Source organism: Saccopteryx leptura, chromosome 1 (genome assembly GCF_036850995.1).
Source record: "Saccopteryx leptura isolate mSacLep1 chromosome 1, mSacLep1_pri_phased_curated, whole genome shotgun sequence".
Classification (NCBI taxonomy): Eukaryota; Metazoa; Chordata; class Mammalia; order Chiroptera; family Emballonuridae; genus Saccopteryx; species Saccopteryx leptura.
In genome coordinates, this window is record NC_089503.1 from 238,424,123 (window position 1) to 238,451,047 (window position 26,925).

At 37.6% G+C, this 26,925-nt stretch overlaps 1 protein-coding gene and 2 pseudogenes across 1 annotated transcript in view; 1 reads left to right on the forward strand and 2 right to left on the reverse strand.

Moving 5' to 3' along the window:
• CTSB (cathepsin B) overlaps positions 1–26,925 on the forward strand; it is a 698,317-nt gene that overhangs the window by 442,106 nt on the left and 229,286 nt on the right. The gene's annotated exons all lie outside the window — the stretch shown is intronic.
• Positions 10,936–11,533, reverse strand: LOC136388234 (small ribosomal subunit protein eS7-like; annotated as a pseudogene).
• On the reverse strand, positions 12,195–13,100 carry LOC136388235 (calcium uniporter regulatory subunit MCUb, mitochondrial pseudogene; annotated as a pseudogene).

Consider the following 26,925-nt stretch of genomic DNA (forward strand, 5'->3'; position numbering starts at 1 on the left):
AACATAGGAGTACAACTTAACTATAAGACAGATCTTCAAATCAATGTGAAAAATACATACAGCTTAATAGAAGACTGGCAAAGAACTCGAACCATTTCTGAAAAGAGGCTATCTAATGGCCAGTAAACTTATGAATAATCAGAGAAATGTAAACTCTACTAAGTCTTGCACTGTTTTTCTTTCAAGAAGAGCTCTGTGACATATTCATCTTGTCTTCAAGGAGAGAAATCCTCAGCTTAGTGTCTACTCTGTAAACCTTACCCAGCTTATGGCTATTGGGCCCATGGCCAACAGAATAAAAGCTTGTCGATATGACACAATAATGTTCTCAATAATTCTCTGCCTGCTTTCATTCATACTTCTCAATTCTCTTATTTGGAAATACAATGTGGTTGGTGACGTCACGGAAATGGCGCTGTGAGCAGCGCGTCCGACAGATCTCCCCAAAATCACAACAAATTTATCAACTAGAAACAGGAAAATTTATCTTCGGAGCAAACTGAAGGCAATAGGACTGTTATCACTCGAATCTGAGAGACGAGGGTGTGGAGGAAGCTACCCCAGGGACGTTCATTCAAGCCGCGAGAAAGTGCGCCTGTGGTAAGTCATCCCGCACTCGGAAGCCACCACCGCCGCCGCCAGCCCGGGTCGGTTGCAGAACGAGCGGCGAGCAGTTGCTGGCGCGCTCCCGGTCTGGTTGCAGACCGAGCATTGCAGACCGAGCACCGCTAACGTTCCCAGCGGCCCGCGCACGGGGAGCGGGAGAGGCCCCAGGGCGGTATTCCCTACTTGGGAGATTCTCTCCGCGGGCGGGGCACCTCACCCAGCCATTCAAGCTAACAATCAAGCGTTGGGGGAGGGGCGCGCGCAGGCAGCCTGAAATACCTTTGGGAGCACAGCTGCGACCCAATTACTAAAATTAACTTAACCCGTGAAATCTGCGCACCCTCGGTTCTAATTGATAAGATCTCTCTCAGTTCACCGACCCAAGACAAGAGGCGTGATATTTTTTGGTGCCTCTCGCTAAAGGGGCGGGGGCAACTTCTGATTGATAGAGCCTCCATATTCAGGGATAAACGCTAACAAGAAGGACTTGGCAGATAATAAGATCTATAGCACACTAGTCACAAGCAGAGACTAGTGCCTCTTCTTACCGGCCAAAACAGGCTACAAAGTGTGGAAAGCCTGGGTTGAGAGGTCCAACGGAATGCTAGGCGCTGAACAATCACCTTGACAACAATTGACTCCCACCCCCGCCTGATTACACTGGAGGCCCTGACTGTCAGAGCCCTTCCCAGAGCCTTGCACTGAGTGGGGATAGAGTGGGGATTTCCCAGCTCTCTGAGCCTCTTACTCCCCAGGCAGAAGCAGTGGCAGCCTTGTGGCTGGATCGCCAGGCTGCTGGTTCAGGAAGGGGGGACTGGGAGAGAGAATCCACGAAGGCGAACTCTCTCGTCGGTAGACCCTGCAGACGCCGGCAGGCCTTGACTACCAGCAAGACTAAAGCCAATTGTGTGACATTGCCGTAGAACCCCATCAATTGCAAGTCCCTGCCTGGGTGTGGCGCAGGGGCAGGGCCTGGGGTACAGAGTCGCCGACCGGGAAGAGGGAGAGAGGAGAAGGAGGAAGAGGTTGACATCTCAAAATCAGGAAAAATCCACAGACTTTGCAGCTTGTTCCACTGTCTGTTTTTTTTGTTTGTTTGGTTTTTTTTTGTTGTTGTTGTTGTTTGTTCCTTCTATCTTATTGCCTTTATTTCCTCCACCTCAGTCCTTCTATTCTCTGCCCATCTTATGTTTCCCTTTTCTTGAACTACACTACCCATAAGTGTTACATTTTATTTCTCTTCTTCATCCTCACCCTCCTTTGGGGTTATACTCCAGGACACTTAATTCTCACTCTCTCCTCTTTTGTTTTTTTTTGCCTTATTTTGTTTTTTTCTCTTCCTTTTTTATTTCTTCCTTCGTTTTTCTCTTTTTCTTATTTTTTCCTTTCTATTCGTTTTTTCTTTTCTTGTTTTACTTTCCTCCCATTTAATCCTCAATCACGAACAAATTAGTTAATTTGGGACTCAAGGTTTTTTTTGGCTTTGTTTTTCTTTTTCGGTTTTGTTTTTGTTTTTTTCTGGTTGGTTTGTTTTTGTGGCATTTTGGGTCCTCCCAACCCAAGGTCTCCATTGTATTTGGTCTTTGCTCCACTTAATACAACGTATTTTTACTTATTATTTTTATTTTTTCTTCTTGATTATTCCTTTTTTTGTCCTTTTTTCTGGTTCCCTCTTGTCCCTCTCATTATATCTCTTGGTTGACCGTCACCCGCAGGCAGATCAACTTATGCTTGTCTAAAATTTTCTTCCTTTTTTTTTTTTTTTTTTTTATTTATTTATTTTTTTTTTGCCCCCTTGAACTCTACACCGCAAACCAGGCCCTCCATTATAGGCACGATATTTCCCTGAGGAGGGGAGAGGAGGGAAGGAGAACAAAGAAAAAAAAAGGGGGAAATAATAAATTATTACTGCTTTTTTTTGTGGGGTGTTTTACCCTTTGTTTTTTGGGTTTTTTTTGTTTTTTTTTGTTTTTTTCTGTTTTTTTGTTTTTTTGTTTTTTACTTTTTACTCTTTATTAATTCTAATTAGTGCTATCAACAAGACCACCCTCAGATGCCAATAAGAAAGAGGAAATCGAATATTATGGATACAAAAGAAAGAGAGGTAACACAAATAGATGTGGAAAAATCTATGGAGAAAAGACTTAACATATTGGAAGCTTTGGAGCTAAATGACAGAGAATTTAAAATAGAAATCTTAAAAATACTCAGAGATATACAAGAAAACACGGAAAGGCAATATAGGGAGATCAGAAAACAACTCAATGAACACAAAGAATATATTACCAAGGAAATTGAAATTATAAAAACAAATCAAACAGAAATGAAAAACTCAATTCACGAGCTGAAAAACGAGGTAACAAGCTTAGCTAGCAGAACAACCCAGATTGAAGATAGGATTAGTGAAATAGAAGACAAACAACTTGAGGCACAACAGAGAGAAGAAGAAAGAGACTCAAAAATAATAAAAAACGAGAAAGCCCTACAGGAATTATCTGACTCCATCAGAAAGAATAACATAAGAATAATAGGTATATCAGAGGGAGAAGAGAAAGAAAATGGAATGGAGAATATACTCAAACAAATAATAGACGAGAACTTCCCAAGCCTGTGGAAAGAACTAAAGCCTCAAATTCAAGAAGCAAACAGAACACCGAGTTTTCTTAACCCCAACAAACCCACTCCAAGGCACATCATAATAAAGATGACACAAACCAATGACAAAGAAAAAATTCTCAAGGCAGCCAGGGAAAAGAAGAGTACAACATATAAAGGAAGGCCTATTAGATTATCATCAGATTTCTCAGCAGAAACTCTACAAGCTAGAAGAGAGTGGACCCCAATATTTAAAGCCCTGAAAGAGAGGAACTTTCAGCCAAGAATACTATACCCATCAAAGCTATCCTTCAAGTATGAAGGAGATATAAAAACATTCACAAATACAGAAAAGATGAGAGAATTTATCACCAGAAAGCCCCCACTCCAGGAAATACTAAAGGGGGTTTTCCAACCAGATTCAAAGAACAAAAGAAAACAACACCACAAGTAACAGCTCCACCAAGAACACAATAAAACCAAACTTAAACTGTGACAACAAAGAAAAAAAAAAGGGGGGGAGAGAATGGAGATTAACAGTAGCAAAGGACAATGAAGTGCAGAAATACTTATAAGATAGGGTACTACAATGAATATGGTAGGTACCCTTTTCATTACTTAATGGTAACCACCCTAGAAAAAACCACCACAAAAACACATGACTTAAAAAAGGTAGCAACAGAGGAAAGAAGTATGGAACACAAACAAACAGAAACAAATGATAGAAAAACAAAAGAGAAGAATCAAACTAGATACAAAACTAACAGAAAGCAATTTATAAAATGGCAGTAGGGAACCCACAAGTGTCAATAATTACACTAAATGTAAATGGATTAAACTTACCAATAAAAAGACACAGAGTAGCAGAATGGATTAAAAAAGAAAATCCAACTATATGCTGCCTACAAGAAACACATCTAAGCAACAAGGATAAAAACAAATTCAAAGTGAAAGGCTGGAAAACAATACTCCAAGCAAACAACACCCAAAAAAAAGCAGGTGTAGCAATACTCATATCTGATAATGCTGACTACAAGACAGAAAAAGTACTCAGAGACAAAAATGGTCACTTCATAATGATTAAGGGGACACTGAATCAAGAAGACATAACAATCCTTAATATATATGCACCAAACCAAGGAGCACCAAAATATATAAGACAGCTACTTATTGACCTTAAAACAAAAACTAACAAAAATACAATCATACTTGGAGACCTCAATACTCCGCTGACGGCTCTAGATCGGTCATCCAAACAGAGAATCAATAAAGATATAGTGGCCTTGAACGAAATACTAGAACACCTGGATATGATAGACATCTACAGGACACTTCATCCCAAAGCGACAGAGTATACATTTTTCTCTAGTGTACATGGAACATTCTCAAGAATTGACCATATGTTGGGCCACAAAGACAATATTAGCAAATTTAGAAAAATTGAAATTGTACCAAGCATATTTTCTGATCATAAAGCCTTGAAACTAGAATTCAACTGTAAAAAAGAGGGGGAAAAACCCACAAAAATGTGGAAACTAAACAACATACTTCTAAAAAATGAATGGGTCAAAGAAGAAATAAGCACAGAGATCAAAAGATACATACAGACAAATGAAAATGAAAATACGACATATCAGAATCTCTGGGATGCAGCAAAAGCAGTAATAAGAGGAAAGTTCATATCACTTCAGGCCTATATGAACAAACAAGAGAGAGCCGAAATAAACCACTTAACTTCACACCTTAAGGAACTAGAAAAAGAAGAACAAAGACAACCCAAAACCAGCCGAAGAAAGGAGATAATAAAAATCAGAGCAGAAATAAATGAAATAGAGAACAGAAAAACTATAGAAAAAATCAATAAAACAAGGAGCTGGTTCTTTGAAAAGGTCAACAAAATTGACAAACCCTTAGCAAGACTCACCAAGGAAAAAAGGCACAGGACTCAAATAAATAAAATCCAAAATGAAAGAGGAGAGATCACCACAGACATCATAGATATACAAAGAATTATTGTAGAATACTATGAAAAATTATATGCCACCAAATACAACAATCTAGAAGAAATGGATAAATTCCTAGAACAATACAACCTTCCTAGACTGAGTCATGAAGAAGCAGAAAGCCTAAACAGACCAATCAGCAGGGAGGAAATAGAAAAAACTATTAAAAACCTCCCCAAAAATAAAAGTCCAGGCCCAGACGGTTATACTAGTGAATTCTATCAAACATTCAAAGAAGACTTGGTTCCTATTCTACTCAAAGTCTTCCAAAAAATTGAAGAAGAAGCAATACTTCCAAACACATTTTATGAGGCCAACATAACCCTCATACCAAAACCTGGCAAGGATGGCACAAAGAAAGAAAACTACAGACCAATATCTCTAATGAATACAGATGCTAAAATTCTAAACAAAATACTGGCAAACCGAATACAACAACATATTAAAAAAATAATACATCATGATCAAGTGGGATTCATCCCAGAATCTCAAGGATGGTTCAACATACGCAAAACGGTTAACATAATACACCATATCAACAAAACAAAGAACAAAAACCACATGATCTTATCAATAGATGCAGAAAAGGCTTTTGATAAAATACAACACAATTTTATGTTTAAGACTCTCGGCAAAATGTGTATAGAAGGAAAATATCTCAACATGATAAAGGCCATATATGATAAACCATCAGCCAACATCATTTTAAACGGCAAAAAACTGAGGACTTTCTACCTTAAAGACAGGGTTGTCCACTCTCTCCACTCTTATTTAACGTGGTGCTAGAAGTTCTGGCCAGAGCAATCAGACAAGACAAAGAAATAAAAGGCATCCATATTGGAAAAGAAGAAGTAAAGGTATCACTTTTTGCTGATGATATGATCCTATACATCGAAAACCCGAAGGACTCCACAAAAAGATTATTAGAAACAATAAACCAATACAGTAAGGTCACAGGATACAAAATTAACATACAGAAGTCCATAGCCTTTCTCTATGCCAACAATGAAATATTAGAAAACGAACTCAAAAAAATAATCCCCTTCACGATTGCAACAAAAAAAATAAAATACCTAGGAATAAACATAACAAAGAATGTAAAGGACCTATATAATGAAAATTACAAAGCATTGTTAAGGGAAATCGAAAAAGATACAATGAGATGGAAAAATATTCCTTGTTCTTGGATAGGAAGAATAAATATAATCAAAATGGCCATATTACCCAAAGCAATATACAAATTTAATGCAATTCCCATCAAAATCCCTATGAGATTTTTTAAAGAAATGGAACAAAAAATCATCAGATTTATATGGAACTATAAAAAACCCCGAATAGCCAAAACAATCCTAAGGAAAAAGAATGAAGCTGGGGGCATTACAATACCTGACTTTAAACTATATTATAGGGCCACAATAATCAAAACAGCATGGTATTGGCAGAAAAATAGACACTCAGACCAATGGAACAGAATAGAAAGCCCAGAAATAAAACCACATATATATGGTCAAATAATCTTTGATAAAGGGGCCAACAACACACAATGGAGAAAAGAAAGCCTCTTTAACAAATGGTGTTGGGAAAACTGGAAAGCCACATGCAAAAGAATGAAACTCGACTACAGCCTGTCCCCGTGTACTAAAATTAATTCAAAATGGATCAAAGACCTAAATATAAGACCTGAAACAATAAAGTACATAGAAGAAGACATAGGTACTAAACTGATGGACCTGGGTTTTAAAGAACATTTTATGAACTTGACTCCAATGGCAAGAGAAGTGAAGGCAAAGATAAATGAATGGGACTACATCAGAATAAAAAGTTTTTGCTCAGCAAGAGAAACTGATATAAAAATAAACAGACAGCCAACTAAATGGGAAATGATATTTTCAAACAACAGCTCAGATTAGGGCCTAATTTCCAAAATTTACAAAGAACTCATAAAACTCAACAACAAACAAACAAACAATCCAATAAAAAAATGGGAAGAAGACATGAATAGACACTTCTCCCAGGAAGAGATACAAATGGCCAACAGATATATGAAAAAATGCTCAGCTTCATTAGTTATTAGGGAAATGCAAATCAAAACTACAATGAGATACCACCTCACCCCTGTTAGATTAGCTATGATCAACAAGACGGGTAATAGCAAATGTTGGAGAGGCTGTGGAGAAAAAGGAACCCTCATTCACTGTTGGTGGGACTGTAAAGTAGTACAACCATTATGGAGGAAAGTATGGTGGTTCCTCAAAAAACTGCAAATAGAACTACCTTATGACCCAGCAATCCCTCTACTGGGTATATACCCCAAAACCGCAGAAACATTGATACGTGAAGACACATGTAGCCCCATGTTCATTGCAGCACTGTTCACAGTGGCCAAGACATGGAAACAACCAAAAAGCCCTTCAATAGAAGACTGGATAAAGAAGATGTGGCACATATACACTATGGAATACTACTCAGCCATAAGAAACGATGACATCAGATCATTTACAGCAAAATGGTGGGATCTTGATAACATTATAAGGAGTGAAATAAGTAAATCAGAAAAAAACAAGAACTACATGATTCCATACATTGGTGGAACATAAAAATGAGACTAAGAGACATGGACAAGAGTGTGGTGGTTACCAGGGGTGGGGGGGAGGGAGGACAGGGGGAGAGTTAGGGGGAGGGGGAGGGGCACAGAGAACTAGATAGAGGGTGGCGAAGGACAATCTGACTTTGGGCGAGGGGTATGCAACATAATTTAATGACAAAATAACCTAGACATGTTTTCTTTGAATATATGTACCCTGATTTATTAATGTCATCCCATTACCATTAATAAAAATTTATTTAAAAAAAAAAAAAGAAAAAAAAAAAAAAAAGAAATACAATGTGTTTGAATAGCCCTTCAATCTGTTACTATGTGAGCAGTGTGTTTCCTAAAATCCTAGCTTTATACAATATTTTATTCACTTAGAATGACTTTCCTTATCTTTTGACATTCTTCCCATCCTTCATAAGTTATTATAGGTCAACAAAGATGGTAAAATAGGAGATCCCCTGTTTATATCCATCACTGCAACAATAATTAGTCAGTTATCCACAGACAAAATTGTCTTTATTCCTACAAAAGAATCCAGATAGGAACTAGCAAAACCCCAGTGGAGTCCCAAGACCAAGAAGGAATATTTTGAGAACATTTCTGTGCCTACATGGCAGCCTCATGAACAGTGATCCCAGCTACAAATTCATAAATAGCCCTGTCCCCTTGTGGATTGGGATATAGCTCAGCTTGGCCTTGGTCCTGACACCAGCACCGTTCTCCAAGGGACCAGAGAGGAGTCAACCTGTCTGTGCCCCCTGGAAGCTGGCCTGTAGACTCCATTCTAACTGTGGATCTTGAAGCAGCCCTGTAACTTGCCTCCGAACCCCCCTAGTGGTGGTCTGGTAGTAGTCCTGCTTTTCCAGACACCTTCCAGGAATCAGGCTTGTCCATGCTCTCAGGAGAATGACTTGCAGACCTCAGCTCAACTGTGGATCTTGAAGAGACCCAGTAAACCTGGTTCTTCTCCTCAAGGAACCACAGAGACATACCTGTTCATGCTCCTTAAGGCAAACCTGAAAACCCGTGTAAGACTGCAGATCTCCGCATCTCATCCGCATCCCAGTCCGAGGCTCTATCCACTTCACCATTGCCTGGTCAGGCTAAGACTGCAGATCTTGAGTAGCCCTGTTACCCTCCCAGCTACGGCCCAGAAGCATGATGCTTACCAAGAAACGCTCCCTGAGCCAAACTCACTAACCTTGGTTCAGCTTAGGATCTTGAAGAGTCCCTGTAACCTAAATGTAGCCCCCGTCAGTTATGGTCCCTCTCAACTGTGGTCTAAAAGCAACCCTGCTGAACCAGGGACCTATTAGGAGACAATACACATCAGTGCCCCTAGTGGCATATTTGACAACCTCTGTTGGTCTGTGAATAGTGAGTACTCTGTAACTTAGCTGCAAGCCCTTTCAGCCCTCTCAGTATGAGAGAAGTTTTACCCACTCAAGTACCCATCCAGTAATGCCATGGGAAGATTCCTAGAGACAGGCAGAAGCTACACCCATCTGACACCTGGTAACAGGATCAACGTTTGCAAACCCAACTAACTGTGGACCATGAAATGGACCTTTTCCCAGTGCCAGCTCTACTGACCAACATCCTGGAGGCAGTACTGTTCAATCAGGAACCAGACAGGACCTATACATGCCCAGTTCCCTGGGAATAGGGCCACCAATCATGGACGTACGGCAACCACATGACACGGCTCAAACCCCACTTGACCATGATTCTAGAGGCAGTACCAACAGCCCAGGGACCTGACAGGAGAAGGTGACAAGCTGCCACAATCAGCCTGTTAAGACAAGAAGATATGTTTTTAAGAAACATATAGAAGAACTAAGAAAAAAATAATAAAGTCAATAAGGAAAGTTTTTTTATAGAGTGAAAGTGAATCTAAATTTAGATATATAATTGGAATTGCAGTTGAGCATGCAAAGGGGAGTAATTTTGGATATTAAAAACAAATGCCTCTTTCAGTTAGCAGGATTTGAAGCTCATTAATTAATAGCACTGGTATTTTGAAATAAAATAAAGATTAACTCAAGAAAGGAGTTCTTTATAAATGTAATTTTTCTAAAGATTTTAAGAGCATCTTTGTTTTATTTAAATATAGGAAACTAACCATTATATATATAGTACTCCAGCAATTAACAAATCCTATTTGCTCTAAATTCAGTAATATTAACAGAATACATACTTTGTACCATCAGTCAGTGTGATTAACAATCAGATGACTTAGCAATATAAGGGAATTTCATCAGAAAAATTATAATGAAATGGAAGGTTGAGTATTAAAAATAATTACAATCATGTGACCACTAAGCAAAATGTGAAATAGAGAATTTAATAATTTTTTCTTACTATTTGACTTATGAATATGCTTACCTCAAATTAGGGCTTCCTAAACAATATATTAATCTAAATTTTTTCATTCATTCATTATACTAATAATACTACTTTAAAAGTTGTGAATTCTTATTTTAGTTTTTGTCAGTGTCTATAAAAAGATGCATGCCTTTTCTTTAATAATGTAATATTGGTGTATGATTTAATAACTTTATTAATAAAATTTTATTGTTTTCACAAGCATTAATCTTGTGACTTTCATTATTTCTCTTTAATTCTAGAATTCTATACCAAATATAATAGCTATAATTTCAAAGAAGCATAATAAAACTATTGTAAAACTATTGTAAGTAACTTTAAAATAATCATACAAAGAAAGTAAAAAAAAAAAAACCTACAGAAAAAAAAATCCTACAAGGTGATTATTAAAAAGGAGAGATTAAAATCCAATGCCGTTTCTGAACATATTGCAATACATAGTACTAAGCTATAACTCAAGGTTGTCATTTTTCCCTGAAGCAGTCCTAAGAGCAAAAATTATAAATGAAATTGTGGTCTGACTCCTTACTTCTATGCTAAAGAAATCAGGTAATTATTTATTTATTTATTTAAATTTTATTTAAAAATAAATTTAAAGAAATATTGCAAAGATAGCTTACAGTTCCTGAAAACCAAATCTCACACCAAGTTTCTCCTATTGTTTACAGTTTACATAACCCTGGTACATTTGTTACAACAAATAAAACAATACTCATACACTATTATTAACTAAAGTCCATATTTTTTATTTTAACTTATTTTTTTTTCCAACTGATACTCTGAGAATTTAAACTTAACATTCTTGCGAGAAGCTTCTTAGAGACACCAGAGAAATTTTCAACCCTGTGCTCCACGCAGCTCTGCTTGGCTTGAGTCAAATGGACTTTTATGAGCAGGCTGCCGTCCGGTTCCGTGCGGAATCTCATGCCCACAATTTCACCTGAGGAAACCAAGTCCTCCTGGGTCGCATCATGCACGGCTGTCAGAGTGCGGCTCTGGGACACTTTTGCTCATCCTCTGCTCGGCTTTCTTGAGTTGGCTTAGGCAGAATTCTCCTCTGAGAGACCAAGACAGCGTGCTTCCCACTGAACGTTTTCTCCTATTCACGTACCAGCCCGACCTGGATCTTCCGGAAAGACTTTCAGTTGAGGAACCAGAACAAAGATTATAATAGCTTTCTAACCGCAGCCAACTTCATTTTCCTTGGCTGCTGTGATGTTTTCAGCTTCTGAAATTGGGCCTGGAGGGCCGACTTTATCTCCAGTTCCCGCAGAGCCTGGGAGATGCCCGACTCGAACTCGTCTGGCTTCTCTTTGAGCTTCACGATCATGGCTGTCGGACTGAACATGGCGTTCTCCTTGATGAGCAACAGCTTGGGAAAAGCAAAGTCCGTGTGTGTGTGTGTGTGTGTGTGTGTGTGTGTGTGTGTGTGTGTGTGTGTGTGTGTGTGTGTGTGTGTGTGTGTGAAAAGCAAAGTCCGTGTGTGTGTGTGTGTGTGAGAGAAAAGCAAAGTCCGTGTGTGTGTGTGTGTGTGAAAAGCAAAGTCCGTGTGTGTGTGTGTGTGTGTGTGTGTGTGTGTGTGTGTTAGATTTTTTAATTTTACCTGATTTTTTTCCCCCTGTTGCAGCTTCCAATATGGACTACCATGTTGCATTTAGTTGTCATATCTTCTTAGACTCCTCTTGGTTGTTACTCTTTCTTCCTTGTTTTCGATGACCTTGACATTTTTGAGGTGTGCTTTTCTTATAGTTTATAGAAAGTCCCTCAGTTTGGGTTTTTCTGATATTGTTTTTTTCACAGTTCAACTAGGGTGATGGGTTTCAGGGAGGAGGATCACAGAGACAAACTGTCACTTTTGTTTTTACCCGTGTTTTGCAAGCATTTTTATTTTTCATTAATGAAACAAATTGAAGCAATCTATGGGACAATGAACCATGGGACTCAGAAAGTTCTAGTTTCTAAGTTGCAAAATAAACATATAACGGAAAAATATGATAAAAATCATAAGATTAATTATCTCCATTAAGTTCTTCCACTTGCACGGGCAAATAGCAAGAGTGGTGTACGCAGTTCAGGGATTCTTTAACTTTAGCAAGGTCTTCTTATAACTTGTGCCATGTCAAAGTGCTGCTGCTTTGATTTCTTACGAAAGAATTGAAGAAATTGCCTACTCTTCATAGCTGAGTAAGTATAATCCTATCGAGTAACTATAAAGTTGCAAAAAAAGACCGTGGAATTTGCCAGTGTGATGAAGTGTGTAACTGGTTCCCTGATATCCCAGGAGTACACGCACCAAGTGAGCTAGGTCAATACCTTTCCCTAAATGAACAGCAGCACTAATCCAGCCCACAGGAGTCCACCGGTTTGAGTTTCTAAGAGAGCTTCAGTTCTGGCTTTCATCTGTTCCAGGGGCTGCAGCTGTCCCTTCCTGTGGTCAATTTTCTTCAGTGGCATTTTCTCATTTTCTGAAACTCTTCCACATTCAAGGTTTTAAAAAGTCTGTGAGCCAAGGATTTTATGGTTTCCATCTCAGGAATGTACTCACTACTCAGTTTTTCTTTCTTGGGGCACTGAACATCATATTTTATTAACAAGAAATTTAAAATTATTCATTAGCACAATCGCCATCAGTGATAAAGCTGCAATCTCACTGCCAGCTGCTGTGAAAATGGCTGCAGTTTTGACACCTTTGCCTTCATTTCATAGGTCCTGGAATAATGAACCAACTGTTGATAACATTGGGTTTGTCTACAAATTGGCAGCGCTTTCTTTCTGGATGGTAAAGTAAGTGTCAAAGGAAGGCCGTGTTTATAATGAACTCTTATGTCATCAGGTGGCACCTCTGTACTATAAAGATGTGATTAATAGTATTTCAGATTTTCTCTCAACTTCTCATACAAAACCTGGGATGTCATTAGCCACTTCCCTGCTCAGTCCAGGGTGCTGGGATCAGCGGCCATCAACACAACAGGGGTTCCTTTAAATTGTCATTTTCATCACATTATCAAGGGCCCATGCAATAAACATGACTTATTAGTGATGATTTAACCTTTGATCACCTGGCTAAGCTAGCCTTTGTCTGGTTTCTACAATACATGTAATGTTACTTCCCTTCTCTCTACTTCTATAGTGTACTCTTTGACACTATGAGTAACCCACAGCTCTGGAGTGAGGCCATATGTTCTAATTCCTTGAAGGAAGAATATTCACATAAATTATTTAGAATTCTTCTGCATAAGAGATTGATCTCTACCAGTAGTGGGATTCAGCCAGTTCACAAAATTTCGGCAAAACCGGTACCTAATTTTTTGCTGAGTTCGGTGAACTGGTTGTTAAAATGGCACTTGTAATCAGGGTTCTCTCTAAGGTGGGCATCTGGGCAGCCACCCAATGTGGAAATCACAAATTTACACTCTTTACTCTTTTTCTTTTTTTTTTTTTTTTTTTTATATAATTTTATTTTTTAATGGGGTGACATCAATAAATCAGGATACATATATTCAAAGATAACAAGTCCAGGTTATCTTGTCGTTCAATTATGTTGCATACCCACCACCCAAAGTCAGATTGTCCTCTGTCACCTTCTATCTTGTTTTCTTTGTGCCCCTCCCCACCCCCTATCCCTCTCCCATTCCCCCCTCCCCCCCCCGTAACCACCACACTCTTATAAATGTCTCTTAGTTTCACTATTATGTCCCACCTACGTATGGAATAATACAGTTCCTGTTTTTTTCTGATTTACTTATTTCGCTTCGTATCATGTTATCAAGATCCCACCATTTTGCTGTAAATGTTCCGATGTCATCATTTCTTATGGCTGAGTAGTATTCCATAGTGTATATGTGCCACATCTTCTTTATCCAGTCATCTATTGATGGGCTTTTTGGTTGTTTCCATGTCCTGGCCACTGTGAACAATGCTGCAATAAACATGGGGCTGCATGTGTCTTTACATATCAATGTTTCTGAGTTTTGGGGATATATACCCAGTAGAGGGATTGCTGGGTCATAAGGTAGTTCTATTTTCAGTTTTTTGAGGAACCACCATACTTTCTTCCATAATGGTTGTACTACTTTACATTCCCACCAACAGTGTATGAGGGTTCCTTTTTCTCCACAGCCTCTCCAACATTTGCTGTTACCTGACTTGCTAATAACAGCTAATCGAACAGGTGTGAGGTGGTATCTCATTGCCGTTTTGATTTGCATTTCTCTAATAGCTAAAGAAGATGAGCATCTTTTCATAAATCTGTTGGCCATTTGTATTTCTTCCTGGGAGAAGTGTCTATTCATATCCTCTTCCCATTTTTTTATTGGATTGTTTGTTTGTTTGTTGTTGAGTTTTATGAGTTCTTTGTATATTTTGGATATTAGGCCCTTATCTGAGCTGTTGTTTGAAAATATCATTTCCCATTTAGTTGGCTTTCTGTTTATTTTGTTATCAGTTTCTCTTGCTGAGCAAAAACTTCTTAGTCTGATGTAGTCCCATTCATTAATTTTTGCCTTCACTTCTCTTGCCATTGGAGTCAAATTCATAAAATGCTCTTTAAAACCCAGGTCCCTGAGTTGAGTACCTATGTCTTCTTCTATGTACTTAATTGTTTCAGGTCTTATGTTTAGATCTTTGATCCATTTTGAGTTAATTTTTGTACAGGGGGAGAGACTGTAGTCCAGTTTCATTCTTTTGCATGTGGCTTTCCAGTTTTCCCAGCACCATTTATTGAAGAGGCTTTCTTTTCTCCATTGTGTGTTGTTGGCCCCTTTATCAAAAATTATTTGACTATATATATGTGGTTTTATTTCTGGACTTTCTATTCTGTTCCATTGGTCTGAGTGTCTATTTTTCTGCCAATACCATGCTGTTTTGATTGTCGTGGCCCTATAATAGAGTTTGAAGTCAGGTATTGAAATGCCCCCAGCTTCATTCTTTTTCTTTAGGATTGCTTTGGCTATTCGGGGTTTTTTATAGTTCCATATAAATCTGATGATTTTTTGCTCTATTTCTTTAAAAAATGTCATTGGAAGTTTGATGGGAATTGCATTAAATTTGTATATTGCTTTGGGTAATATAGCCATCTTGATTATATTTATTCTTCCTAGCCAAGAACAAGGTATATTCTTCCATCTCATTATATCTTTTTCGATTTCCCTTAACAATGGTTTATAGTTTTCATTATATAAGTCCTTTACATTCTTTGTTATGTTTATTCCTAAGTATTTTATTTTTTTTGTTGCAATCGTGAAGGGGATTGTTCTTTTGAGTTCCTTCTCAGTTGTTTCATTGTTGGCATAGAGAAAGGCTATGGAATTCTGTATGTTAATTTTGTATCCTGCGACCTTACTGTATTGGCTTATTGTTTCTAGTAGTCTTTTTGTGGATTCTTTGGGGTTTTCGATGTATAGTATCATATCATCTGCAAAAAGTGATACTTTTACTTCTTCTTTTCCTATATGGATGCCTTTTATTTCTTTGTCTTGTCTGATTGCTCTGGCTAGAACCTCTAGTACCACATTAAATAAGAGTGGAGAGAGTGGACAACCCTGTCTTGTTCCTGATTTAAGGGGGAAAGCCTTCAGTTTAGTGCCATTTAATATGATGTTAGCTAATGGTTTATCATATATGGCCTTTATCATGTTGAGATATTTTCCTTCTATACCCATTTTGTTGAGAGTCTTAAACATAAAATTGTGTTGTATTTTATCGAAAGCCTTTTCTGCGTCTATTGATAAGATCATGTGGTTTTTGTTCTTTGTTTTGTTGATATAGTGTATTACATTAACCGTTTTACGTATGTTGAACCATCCTTGAGATTCTGGGATGAATCCCACTTGATCATGATGTATTATCTTTTTAATATGTTGTTGTATTCGATTTGCTAGTATTTTGTTTAGTATTTTAGCATCTGTATTCATTAGAGATATTGGTCTGTAGTTTTCTTTTTTTGTGCCATCCTTGCCTGGTTTTGGTATGAGGGTTATGTTGGCTTCGTAAAATGTGTTTGGAAGTATTGCTTCTTCTTCAATTTTTTGGAAGACTTTGAGTAGAATAGGAACCAAGTCTTCTTTGAATGTTTGATAAAATTTGCTGGTATAGCCGTCAGGGCCTGGACTTTTATTTTTGGGGAGGTTTTTAATGGTTTTTTCTATTTCTTCTCTACTGATAGGTCTGTTTAGGCTTTCTGCTTCTTCTTGACTCAGTCTAGGAAGGTTGTATTTTTCTAGGAATTTATCCATTTCTTCTAGGTTGTTGAATTTAGTGGCATAAAGTTTTTCATAGTATTCTACAATAATTCTTTGTATATCTACGGTGTCCGTGGTGATTTCTCCTCTTTCATTTTGGATTTTGTTTATATGAGTTCTTTCTCTTTTTTCCTTGGTAAGTCTTGCCAAGGGTTTGTCAATTTTGTTGATCTTTTCAAAGAACCAGCTCCTTGTTCTATTAATTTTTTCTATAGTTTTTCTGTTCTCTAATTCATTTATTTCTGCTCTGATTTTTATTATCTCCTTTCTTCGGCTAGTTTTGGGTTGTCTTTGTTCTTCTTTTTCTAGTTCCTTAAGGTGTGAAGTTAAGTGGTTCACTTGGGCTCTCTCTTGTTTGTTCATATATGCCTGAAGTGATATGATCTTCCCTCTTATCACTGCTTTTGCTGCATCCCATAGATTCTGATATGTCGTATTGTCATTTTCATTAGTCTGTATATATCTTTTGATCTCTGCACTTATTTCTTCTTTGACCCATTCATTTTTTAAAAGTATGTTGTTTAGTTTCCACATTTTTGTGGGATTTTTTTCCTCTTTTTTGCAGTTGAATTCTAGTTTCAAGGCTTTATGATCAGAAAATATGCTTGGTACAACTTCAATTTTTCTGAATTTGCTGATGTTGTTTTTGTGGCCCAACATATGGTCAATTCTTGAGAATGATCCATGTACACTGGAGAAAAATGTATACTCAGTCACTTTGGGATGAAATGTCCTGTAGATGTCTATCATATCCAGGTGCTCTAGTGTTTTGTTTAAGGCCACTATGTCTTTGTTGATTCTCTGTTTGGATGACCGATCTAGAGCCGTCAGCGGTGTATTGAGGTCTCCAAGTATGATTGTGTTTTTGTCAGTTTTTGTTTTAAGATCAATAAGTAGCTGTCTTATATATTTTGGTGCTCCTTGGTTTGGTGCATATATATTAAGAATTGTTATGTCTTCTTGATTCAGTGTCCCCTTAGCCATTATGAAATGGCCATTTTTGTCTCTGAGTACTTTTCCTGTCTTGTAGTCAGCATTATCCGATATGAGTATTGCTACACCTGCTTTTTTTTGGATGTTATTTGCTTGGAGTATTGTTTTCCAGCCTTTTACTTTGAATTTGTTTTTGTCCTTGTTACTTAGATGAGTTTCCTGTAGGCAGCATACAGTTGGATTTTCTTTTTTAATCCATTCTGCTACTCTGTGCCTTTTTATTGGTGAGTTTAATCCGTTTACATTTAGTGTAATTATTGATACTTGTGGGTTCCCTATTGCCATTTTATATCTTGCTTTCTGTTAGTTTTGTGTCTTGTTTGATCCTTCTCTTTTGTTTTTCTATCTTTTGTTTTTATTTGGTTGTATTCCATACATCTTTCCACTGTTGCTATCTTTTTTATCTCATGTGCTTCTGTGGTGGTTTTTTCAATGGTGGTTACCTTTGAATAATGAAAAGGGTCCCTACCCTGTTCATTGTAGCGAACTATTTTGTGAGTACTTTTGCACTCCATCGTCCTTTGCTACTGTTAATCTCCATCTTCTCCCCCTCTTTCTTTTTGTTGTTGTCACAGTTTAAATTTGGTTTTATTGTGTTCTTCTTGGAGCTTTTACTTGTGGCTCTGTTTTTTTTTTTGTTTTTTGTATCTGATTGGAGAACCCCCTTTAGTAATTCCTGGAGTGGGGGTTTTCTGATGATAAATTCCCTCATCTTTTCTGTATCTGTGAATGTTTTTATTTCTCCTTCATATTTGAAGGATAGCTTTGATGGGTATAGTATTCGTGGCTGAAAGTTCCTCTCTTTCAGGACTTTAAATATTGGGGTCCATTCTCTTCTAGCTTGTAGAGTTTCTGTTGAGAAATCTGATGATAATCTAATGGGCCTTCCTTTATATGTTGTATTCTTCTTTTCCCTGGCTGCCTTGAGAATTTTTTCTTTGCTGTTGGTTTGTGTCAATTTCATTATGATATGCCTTGGAGTAGGTTTGTTGGGGTTAAGAAAACTTGGAGTTCTGTTTGCTTCTTGAACTTGAGGCTTTAGTTCTTTCCACAGGCTTGGGAAGTTCTCATCTATTATTTGTTTGAGTATGTTCTCCATTCCATTTTCTCTCTCTTCTCCCTCTGATATACCTATTATTCTTATGTTATTCTTTTTGATGGAGTCAGATAATTCTTGTAGGGCTATCTCATTTTTTTTAATTTATGAGTCTCTTTCTTCTTCTCTCTGTTGTGCCTCAAGTTGCTTGTCTTCTATTTCACTAATCCTCTCTTCTATTGGACCTGTTCTATTAGCTAAGCTTGTTACTTTGTTTTTCAGCTTGTGAATTGAGTTTTTCATCTCTGTTTGATTTGTTTTTATAGTTTCAATTTCCTTGGACATATATTCTTTGTGTTCCTTGAGTTGTTTTCTGAGCTCCCTAAATTGCCTTTCTGTGTTTTCTTGTATATCTCGGAGGATTTTTAGGATTTCTATCTTGAATTCTCTGTCATTTAGCTCCAAGGTTTCCAATATATTAAATTTTTTCTCCATAGATTTTTCCTCATCTAGCTGTGTTACCTCTCTTTCTTTTGTATCCATGATATTTGATTTTCTCTTCCTTAATGGCATCTGAGGGTAGTTTTGTTGATAGTATTAATGAGATTTAATAAAGAATAAAAAGTTTAAAAAAATAAAAAAAAAATCGAAAAAAGTTTTTTTTTTAAAAAAAAATTAATAATGAAATAAAGAAAAATAAAATAAAATAAAAATTAAAAAAAAAAAAAAAAAGGAAATTATTCCCCCCCTCCTTTTTTACTCTCCTCTCCTCTCCCCTCTTTCTTGATAAAATCTTGTGGTGGACTGTGAATTATAACAAACAATGCCTGTGATGGAGGGCCTGAATTGGGGAAAAGTAATAAAGGGGCAAGCAAAAAAAAAAAAAAAGAAAAAAGAAGAAAAAGAAAAAAAAAAGAATGTATGGATGCACAAAAAGCAAATAAGGAAAAAATTTGGGTCAAGAATAAAATGATTTGCTTTTAGGTGTTGGTTGTCTAAGAGTTATGATGAGAGGATTAAGAGGAAAACGGAAAATGGGGGGACAAATTAAAAAATTACTATTGTATTTAGTGGAACAAGAACTAGATAATATGGAGAGCCAGGGATGGGAGCACTGCTAGTGAGTTAAAAAGGTGAAGTAAAAAAACCCCAGAATGCCACAAACATAAATTTGAGTCCCAGATAAGATAATTCGTTTGTTATTGAGGTTTGAGTGAGAGGAGATGTAAAGGAGAAAGGAAGAAACTAATATAGAGGGAGAAAAGAAAGAGAGAGAGAAAAAAAAAAAAGAGGGAACCACTAAAAGAAGAAAAAAGAAAGGAGAGAGAGAGAGAGAGTTAAGGGTTTTGGAGTGCAACCCTCATAGAGAGAAAGGAAGAGAAGAGAAAAGATAATGGGAGATGTAACACTTATGGGTAGTGTAGTTCAAGGAGAGGAGAGAGTAAGACCGGTAGAGAGTTAATCGGCCAAATTGGAGGAGGAAAAAAAAAGTATCAAGAATGAAGATAAGAGAAACAAACGAACAAATATAATAAAATGGGATAGGTTATAAAGTCTGCAGATTATTCTTGATTTTGAGAGGTTATCTTCTTGCTTTTTCTTTTCTCTCCCTCTTCCTGGTCGGTGACTCTGTACCCCGGGTTTTGCCCCTTTGCCACGCTCAGGTGGAGGTTTGCAGTTGATAAGTCTCTATGGCGATGTCATGTATTGTGCTTCAGTCTCGTTGGCAGTCTAGGCTATTAGCATTTATAGGCTCCGACAGTGAGAGAGTCCGTGTTCCTAGAGCCTTTCTCCTAGTCTTTCCTTCCTCAATTAGTAGCCTGATAATCCAGCTATGGGGTTGCTGCTGCCTCTGCCTGGATAGTAAGAGGCTCAAAGAGCTGGCAACTCCCCACTCTATTTCCACTCAGCACAGGGCTCTGGGTAAGGCTCAGTCAGTCAGAGCTGCTACCATAATCAGGCGGGCTTTCCGGCCATTCAAAGACCTCTGGCTCTGCCACTCTGTCCGGTAACACAAGCGGGTGCCCACTTCCGGGGCGCTTGGAGGAAACTCTCATTCACTGGCTGCGCGCGCAGACCAGGATATCCGGCCAGCAGTCTCACGCTCTGAGTGAAACCCCCAACCGCAGGGAAAAGTTGCAGCGTTGGAATTGAGTCTCGCTCCGTCCCCGTGCGCGGCTTTTGCAAGGCGCTGGGGCGGCCCGAGATTCCGCTTTGGCCCACACAAAGGCCCCTGACTCTGCCCCTCTGTGCGATGACACGGGCGCGCACTGCCGAGGCACTCGGAGGAATCGCTCACTCCTTATCTGCGCGCGCAAACCAGGATATGAGGCCGGCCGCTTTCCCTCTGAGTGAAACACCCTCCGGCAAGGAAAATCTCCACCATTGGAATTAGTTCTCACTCCCTCCCGTGCGTGGCTTTCCCAGGGCGCTGGGGCTGCCCAGAGACTCTGCCCTCGGCCCACAGAAAGGCCTCTGACCCTGCCTCTCCGTGGGGCAACACGGGCACTGACTCCCGGGGCCTAGGAAGAAATCTCTCGCCCACTAACTGCGCACCAGCCAGGAGACCGGGTAAAATGGCCGCGCCGCTTGTCTTTCTTTGTTTGGGTTTGGCGCGAGTGTTAGCTTGTATTGCCCGGGTTGCCACAGGATCAGATTTTCCTCGGCTTGGATCTCCGTGCCACAGCCTGGTTCGGCTGTTTGTGTCGCGGCCTGGATGTATTCACCCCCTTTGCCCGCCTCAGTTTCTATATTCACAGTTACCAGAGAAAGCCGCCCTGTTTAGGTTAGTGAGGAAGGCGGAGCATTTCTTACTCCCTATTTCCTTCGGGGTTTGGTTATATATTTAGCCAATTTTTCACTCAATCATACCTTTGGGTGTATTGCGAAGCATCTGGAAGCTCCAAGTATAGGTTTTTCTGTTTCTGGTTGAAGATCTTGTTGAGTTTTGGGGGAGATTTATCGGTATCGCTTCCTACCCCGCCATTACTCTGACGTCCTACTCTTTTTCAATGTTCATTTGTGCAACAGCATATTCTAACTGCCCATAGTAATGTTCATTCTGTCCATAGGTGAAAAAAAAATTGCAAATGAGGATGCCAATCAAGAAGCAATATGGAAATATCTTAAATAAAAGTTTTATTTTTCTTGTCAGGTATTATTTAATACTTTTTCATTAATATTTTAAAACTCATAACATAATCTACTTTGTGTGCCTCTTTTATTGTTCTTATTTAAGTTTTAAATGCATGAAATAATAAACTATTTTTCAGTATATCTTTTTTTATACTTAAAACAGTCATTAAGGCAGAGAACTGGTTGTTAAATTATTTGAATCCCACCACTGGTCTCTACTCACCATTTATTTCCTCAATGATTTATTCATATCAGTATAAACTCATGGACATTTAGTATTTTACACTTTGTCACTCAAGTTTTTCTGGTTTTTGCTGCTGAAATTTCTTTCGGTTTGTTGCTGTGTTTCTTTGACATAGACCGCTTATTTTTTTTCTTTTTCTTTTTTTTTAAGCACTTTCTTACTATCTGGCATTAAAAGATGTTCCAAGTTTATTTTGTATAGTACTTGTCTCAGCCCTAGAATTAGTCATTTCTTCAAGAAACCCTGATTTATTTCCATGGAGAGTAGCATTAGAAACCAAGATACAGGAATTGGGTTCATGTACATGCATACATAATGTATCTATATACATTATACATATATTAATATATTAACTTACTTTACATTAATTTACAAATGAGTTTGTACCAATGTATCTCATTCTATTTTACTACCACACAGATCATTTTTGTTTTTACCTCTTGTTTATCTGTACTCTCTAACCTCGACCAATGCAGTACTGAGGTTTCTTGCTCTCAACATTGTCTTTATTTACTTTTTTGTTCAATCTCACTTTGTATGTACTGTGTGTGAGTGTGTGTGTATGTGTGTGTATGTGTGTGTGTGTATATTTGCATCTACATTAAGATACAAATGAGTTACGCTGATGTCTCCCATCTAGCCCAGTATCGCATAGGTCATTCTTATTCGCCCCTTGCTTCTCTCTAAGCTACCACTCCAACATTCATTTGTCTCGATATCAATATTCACTGTTCATAAGCTTCCTTGTTTCATCCCAGTACGTGTGCACAGTAGTTTCAGGATTCACATTTGTATCCTGTGAGAAACAACTTGACTATGTAGAGTTTTGAGTCTTATAGTTTCCCTTTATTTTCAAAGTTTCTTAAGTCATCAGTCATCTCTACCTCCTTCAGGGAGGTTTGTCATACACATGTAACAGACTTCGATTTTTTTGTAACACTCAGTATTCCATCCTAGATTGGACCACTCTTGATCCAACCCAATAACTTTCTAGATTTTTAAAAATTCTTATACATTGAGGTTTATTCTTTGTGTTGTGGAGTTCCCTGAGTGGTGACAAATGCATAGTGTCACATATATATTATTACAGTACCATACAGAATAGCTTTACAACACAAAAAATCAACTATGCTGTACCTATTTATTATCTCCACTCTCCTCATACCCTGGCAACCAAGATTCTCATGTTCCATCTTTGAACAATTTCCATTTTTGAAGTTTTAACTTTTCCCAAAATATCATATCAATTAAACCATATAGTTCATAGCCTTTCAGACTGGCCTCTCTGTTTGCATTGTGCATTTCAGATTTTTCTATTTATATGTATAGATTAACAATTTATTCCTTTTTTCACTGAAAAAAATGTTGCATTGTGTGAATATGCCACAGGTTAAGTACTCACCTACTGAAAACATCGTTGTTGCCTCCAGGTTTAGAGATTTTTACTAAAGAAAATTCAAATATTTTTATGTAATTTTGTGTAGACATGGTTTTCAATTCAATTACTTAAATACCTATAGCATGCTCACTGGATCATATAGAAAGACTATATTTTGCTTCATAAGAAACTACCAGACTGTCTTTGAAAATAGCTGCAGTACTTTGTATTTATACCAGCAATGAATGAAATTTTTATCCTTTTAATTGAATTTATTGGGGTGACCAAAATATACAGGTTGCAGATACACAATTCTATAACACATCATCTGTACACTGTACTGGATGTCCAATCCCCCGAATCAAGTCTCCATCCATCACTATTTATCCCCTCATACTCTCTTCCACCTTGAATGAGAGTTCTTATTGTTCTACATCCTCCATAGAAAGTGGTAGTAATAATTCTGTGGATTTTAGTCATAATAATAAGTGTGTAGTGCTTTCACATTGTTGTTGCATTTTTGTTTTTGTATGGTTTTGTTGTTGTTATAAGATTATGCAGAGAGTTCTTGTATACCCTTGCAGTGGGATGGATAGAAGCTCCCAAAATATATTCAAGACCTAGACTCAGGAGATATGAACTGAGCCTTATTTGAAAATAGAGTCTTTGCAGATATAATGAAGTTAAAGTTCTTGAGAAGAGATGATCTTGAGTGTAGGGTGAGCCTTAAATCCAATGACAAGTGTCCTTAAAAGAGAGAAAGAAGGCTATGTGAGATCGAAGGGCAAGCTACAAACCAAGATACAGTATGCTAAAGATGGCTACAAACCACTGGAAGCTAGGACAGACCATGCAAGGGAAACTTCTTCAGAGCCTCCAGGAGGAGCCAGCCCAATGACATCTTGAGTTCAGATTTCTGGCTTCCAGAACTTTGAGAGAATAAACTTCTGCTGCTTTAAGTTTGTGGTAACAGTTTTGTGGCAACCCTAAAAAGCCAATGCAACCCCTCACCATGTTGTCTCTATATCTGCATCTTACCATACTATGATACATTTGTCAAAACTAAGAAACCACTGCTACATTGCAGAGATTTGCAAAGTATTTTGCATCTCTTCTCGAGAACCTAAACTTAATTATATCTGCAAGAACTTTATTTCCAAACAAGGCTCCATTCATAGCTACTGAGTCTAGGACTTGAACATATTTGGAGAATTTTTATTAATTTCACTATAAAGGCATACAGGAACTCTCTGCATTATAGTAAAACTACATTACTATTAAGTAAATTCTAGTTTTTATTTTGATTTCCCTATGTTTCTATTCCATGATCTAGTCTAGGATACCACATTGCATTTAGTCAAGCCATGTGTGACAGTTTCTTAGTCTTTGTTTGTTTGTTTGTTTGTTATGGCTTTGACAGTTTTGAGAAGTACTGGTCAATTATTTTATAGAATTTTTGTTTGATGTTTTTCTCATATTAGAACAGAGTCATGGATTTTTGAAAAGAGTGTCACAGATATGAACTATATTTTTATCATATCATGTCAGGAGATCAAGAAATCAATACAATATCACTGGTGATGCTAATATTGATCACTTGGTACAGGGAACTCTTGCTACATTTCTTTGCTGTAGTGTTACTATTTTTCTTGTTTCCATATTTTATTATTTGTAAGTGAGCAATTAATTACAAGTTATACTCAGGGAAGAGGAGTATTTACATATAGTTTTTGCAATATGTCTGTAAGGAAGATTTGTCTCCTCACCCTCATTTTTTTGTTGTTGTTGTTTAGCCAATCATTTATTCATAACAATGTAGACTCGTGCCCCACAAATTTGTAACATTTTCTGCTTCATTTGGCATTCCAAATAAAATCTGTCTTTGCTTTATTTTTCCCTTCTAGAAACAAGACTTTCCAAACTTCATTCTCTCTCTCTCTCTCAATTAATGTGTTGAATATTAATTGAGAACCAGACATTATCTCTAACTTAAGGATAATGTAATACAAATAATTTTTTTCCAGAAGTTCACAGCCTAGAGGGTTCTGCTATATGCCATTTACCTTGCTAGGTCCTGAGGATATAAAGTTACTTTGGAAACAACCAGAAGATAACTATTAGATGACTTCTTTTTTTCTTCCTCCTTTTTCTCTTCTACTTCCTCCTTCTCCTCTTTCTTCTCCTCTTCCTTATTCTTCTTTCTTCTTTTTATACTTGCATTTTTAACAATATGTAGTAAATCTCGCTTGACCAGGCAGCAGCACAGTGGATAGAGCATTGCCCTGAGACTCTGAAGACCCAGGTTCAAAATCCGGAGGTCTCCAGCTTGAGCACAGGTTTATCTGGCTTGAGCATGGCTCACCAGCTTGAGCACAGCATCACTGGCTTCAGCATGAGATCATAGACATGACCTCATGGTCGCTGACTTGAGCCCAAAGGTCACTGGCTTGAAGCCTAAGGTTGCTGAGTTGAGTCCAAGGCTGCTGGCTTGAGCAAGGAGTCACTGGCTTGGCTGGATCCCCCTGGTCAAAACACATACGAGAAAGCAATCAATAAACAACTAAAGTGCCGCAACTACGAGTTGATGCTTCTCATCTCTCTCCCTTTCTGTCTGTCTCTCTGTCTCTCTGACTAAATAAATAAACAAACAAACAATAGGTAGTAGGTCTCTTTTTAACTTCATATGATCCAATATTTGTATGTATTGTGAAATGATCATCATAGTAAGTTTAGTTATCTGTATGGTACACAGCTATAAGTTTTTCTCCTTGTGATGAGAACTTTTCAGATGTACTCTCTTAGTAACTTTCAAGTATGCAGTAAACTGTTACTAACTATAAACACCATGATGTACATTAGAAAGGCAAAGAAAAGTTAAAAAATTCCAGTGAGGGGAAAGTGCAGATCAGGAATAGAATTACTGACCTGGAAGGGAAATAGAAAGACCCAGATACATCCATTGGCAGACATTACCAAGCTCTCTGTCCCATGGGTAAACTCTCAAGGGCAGTAAATAACTAAACTTGCTTCTTTGGTTTACCCCAGCCAATTTGCTAAATACAGGTGTGCCCATATTGGCAATTTTAAACTTCCATATAATCAATTTTCCTATTAAATTTATTCTCATTATTTTTACTCACCTGTCTCTTCTTCTAAATTTCATTTGCCTTTTCTTGCTGATAACGGTTTTTTTAACAAATGAATTATATTTATGTACAGATATGAAATGTTTCTATGTTACTTCACTGAACTTATAAAGAAAATTGCTAGTGGTTCCTGATATCCAAATTTCTTGTAAAATATTTTAAATCAGGTAAACCATTTTCTGGAACTTGAAGAACTTTAAGTGTTTATTTCCTCAACATATGGCTCAATGTTGAAGAAATAACCTGGAACCAAAGCAAGAGTTTAAACAAAATTACTGAATCTAAATTATTTATACTGTGTATAGAGAGCATATAGGATAGGAATAAAGAATATAGTCAGATCTATTCATAAAAGTAGTTAGAATTCAAGTGTGATGGAGATGGTGGAATCACAATGAGGAAGAACTTTAGCCAGTTGCCATGGTCTGTAGAGCCAGTTAAGTCTTGCTGCTGAGTAGCTACAACTAGAAGTTAATCAATTCAGATACAAAAAAAAGGGAGGGTACTTATATTTCTCTTTGCCATGTGAGGTTTCAAATAAAAACCTTTGTTCATAGAGATGAATAGTA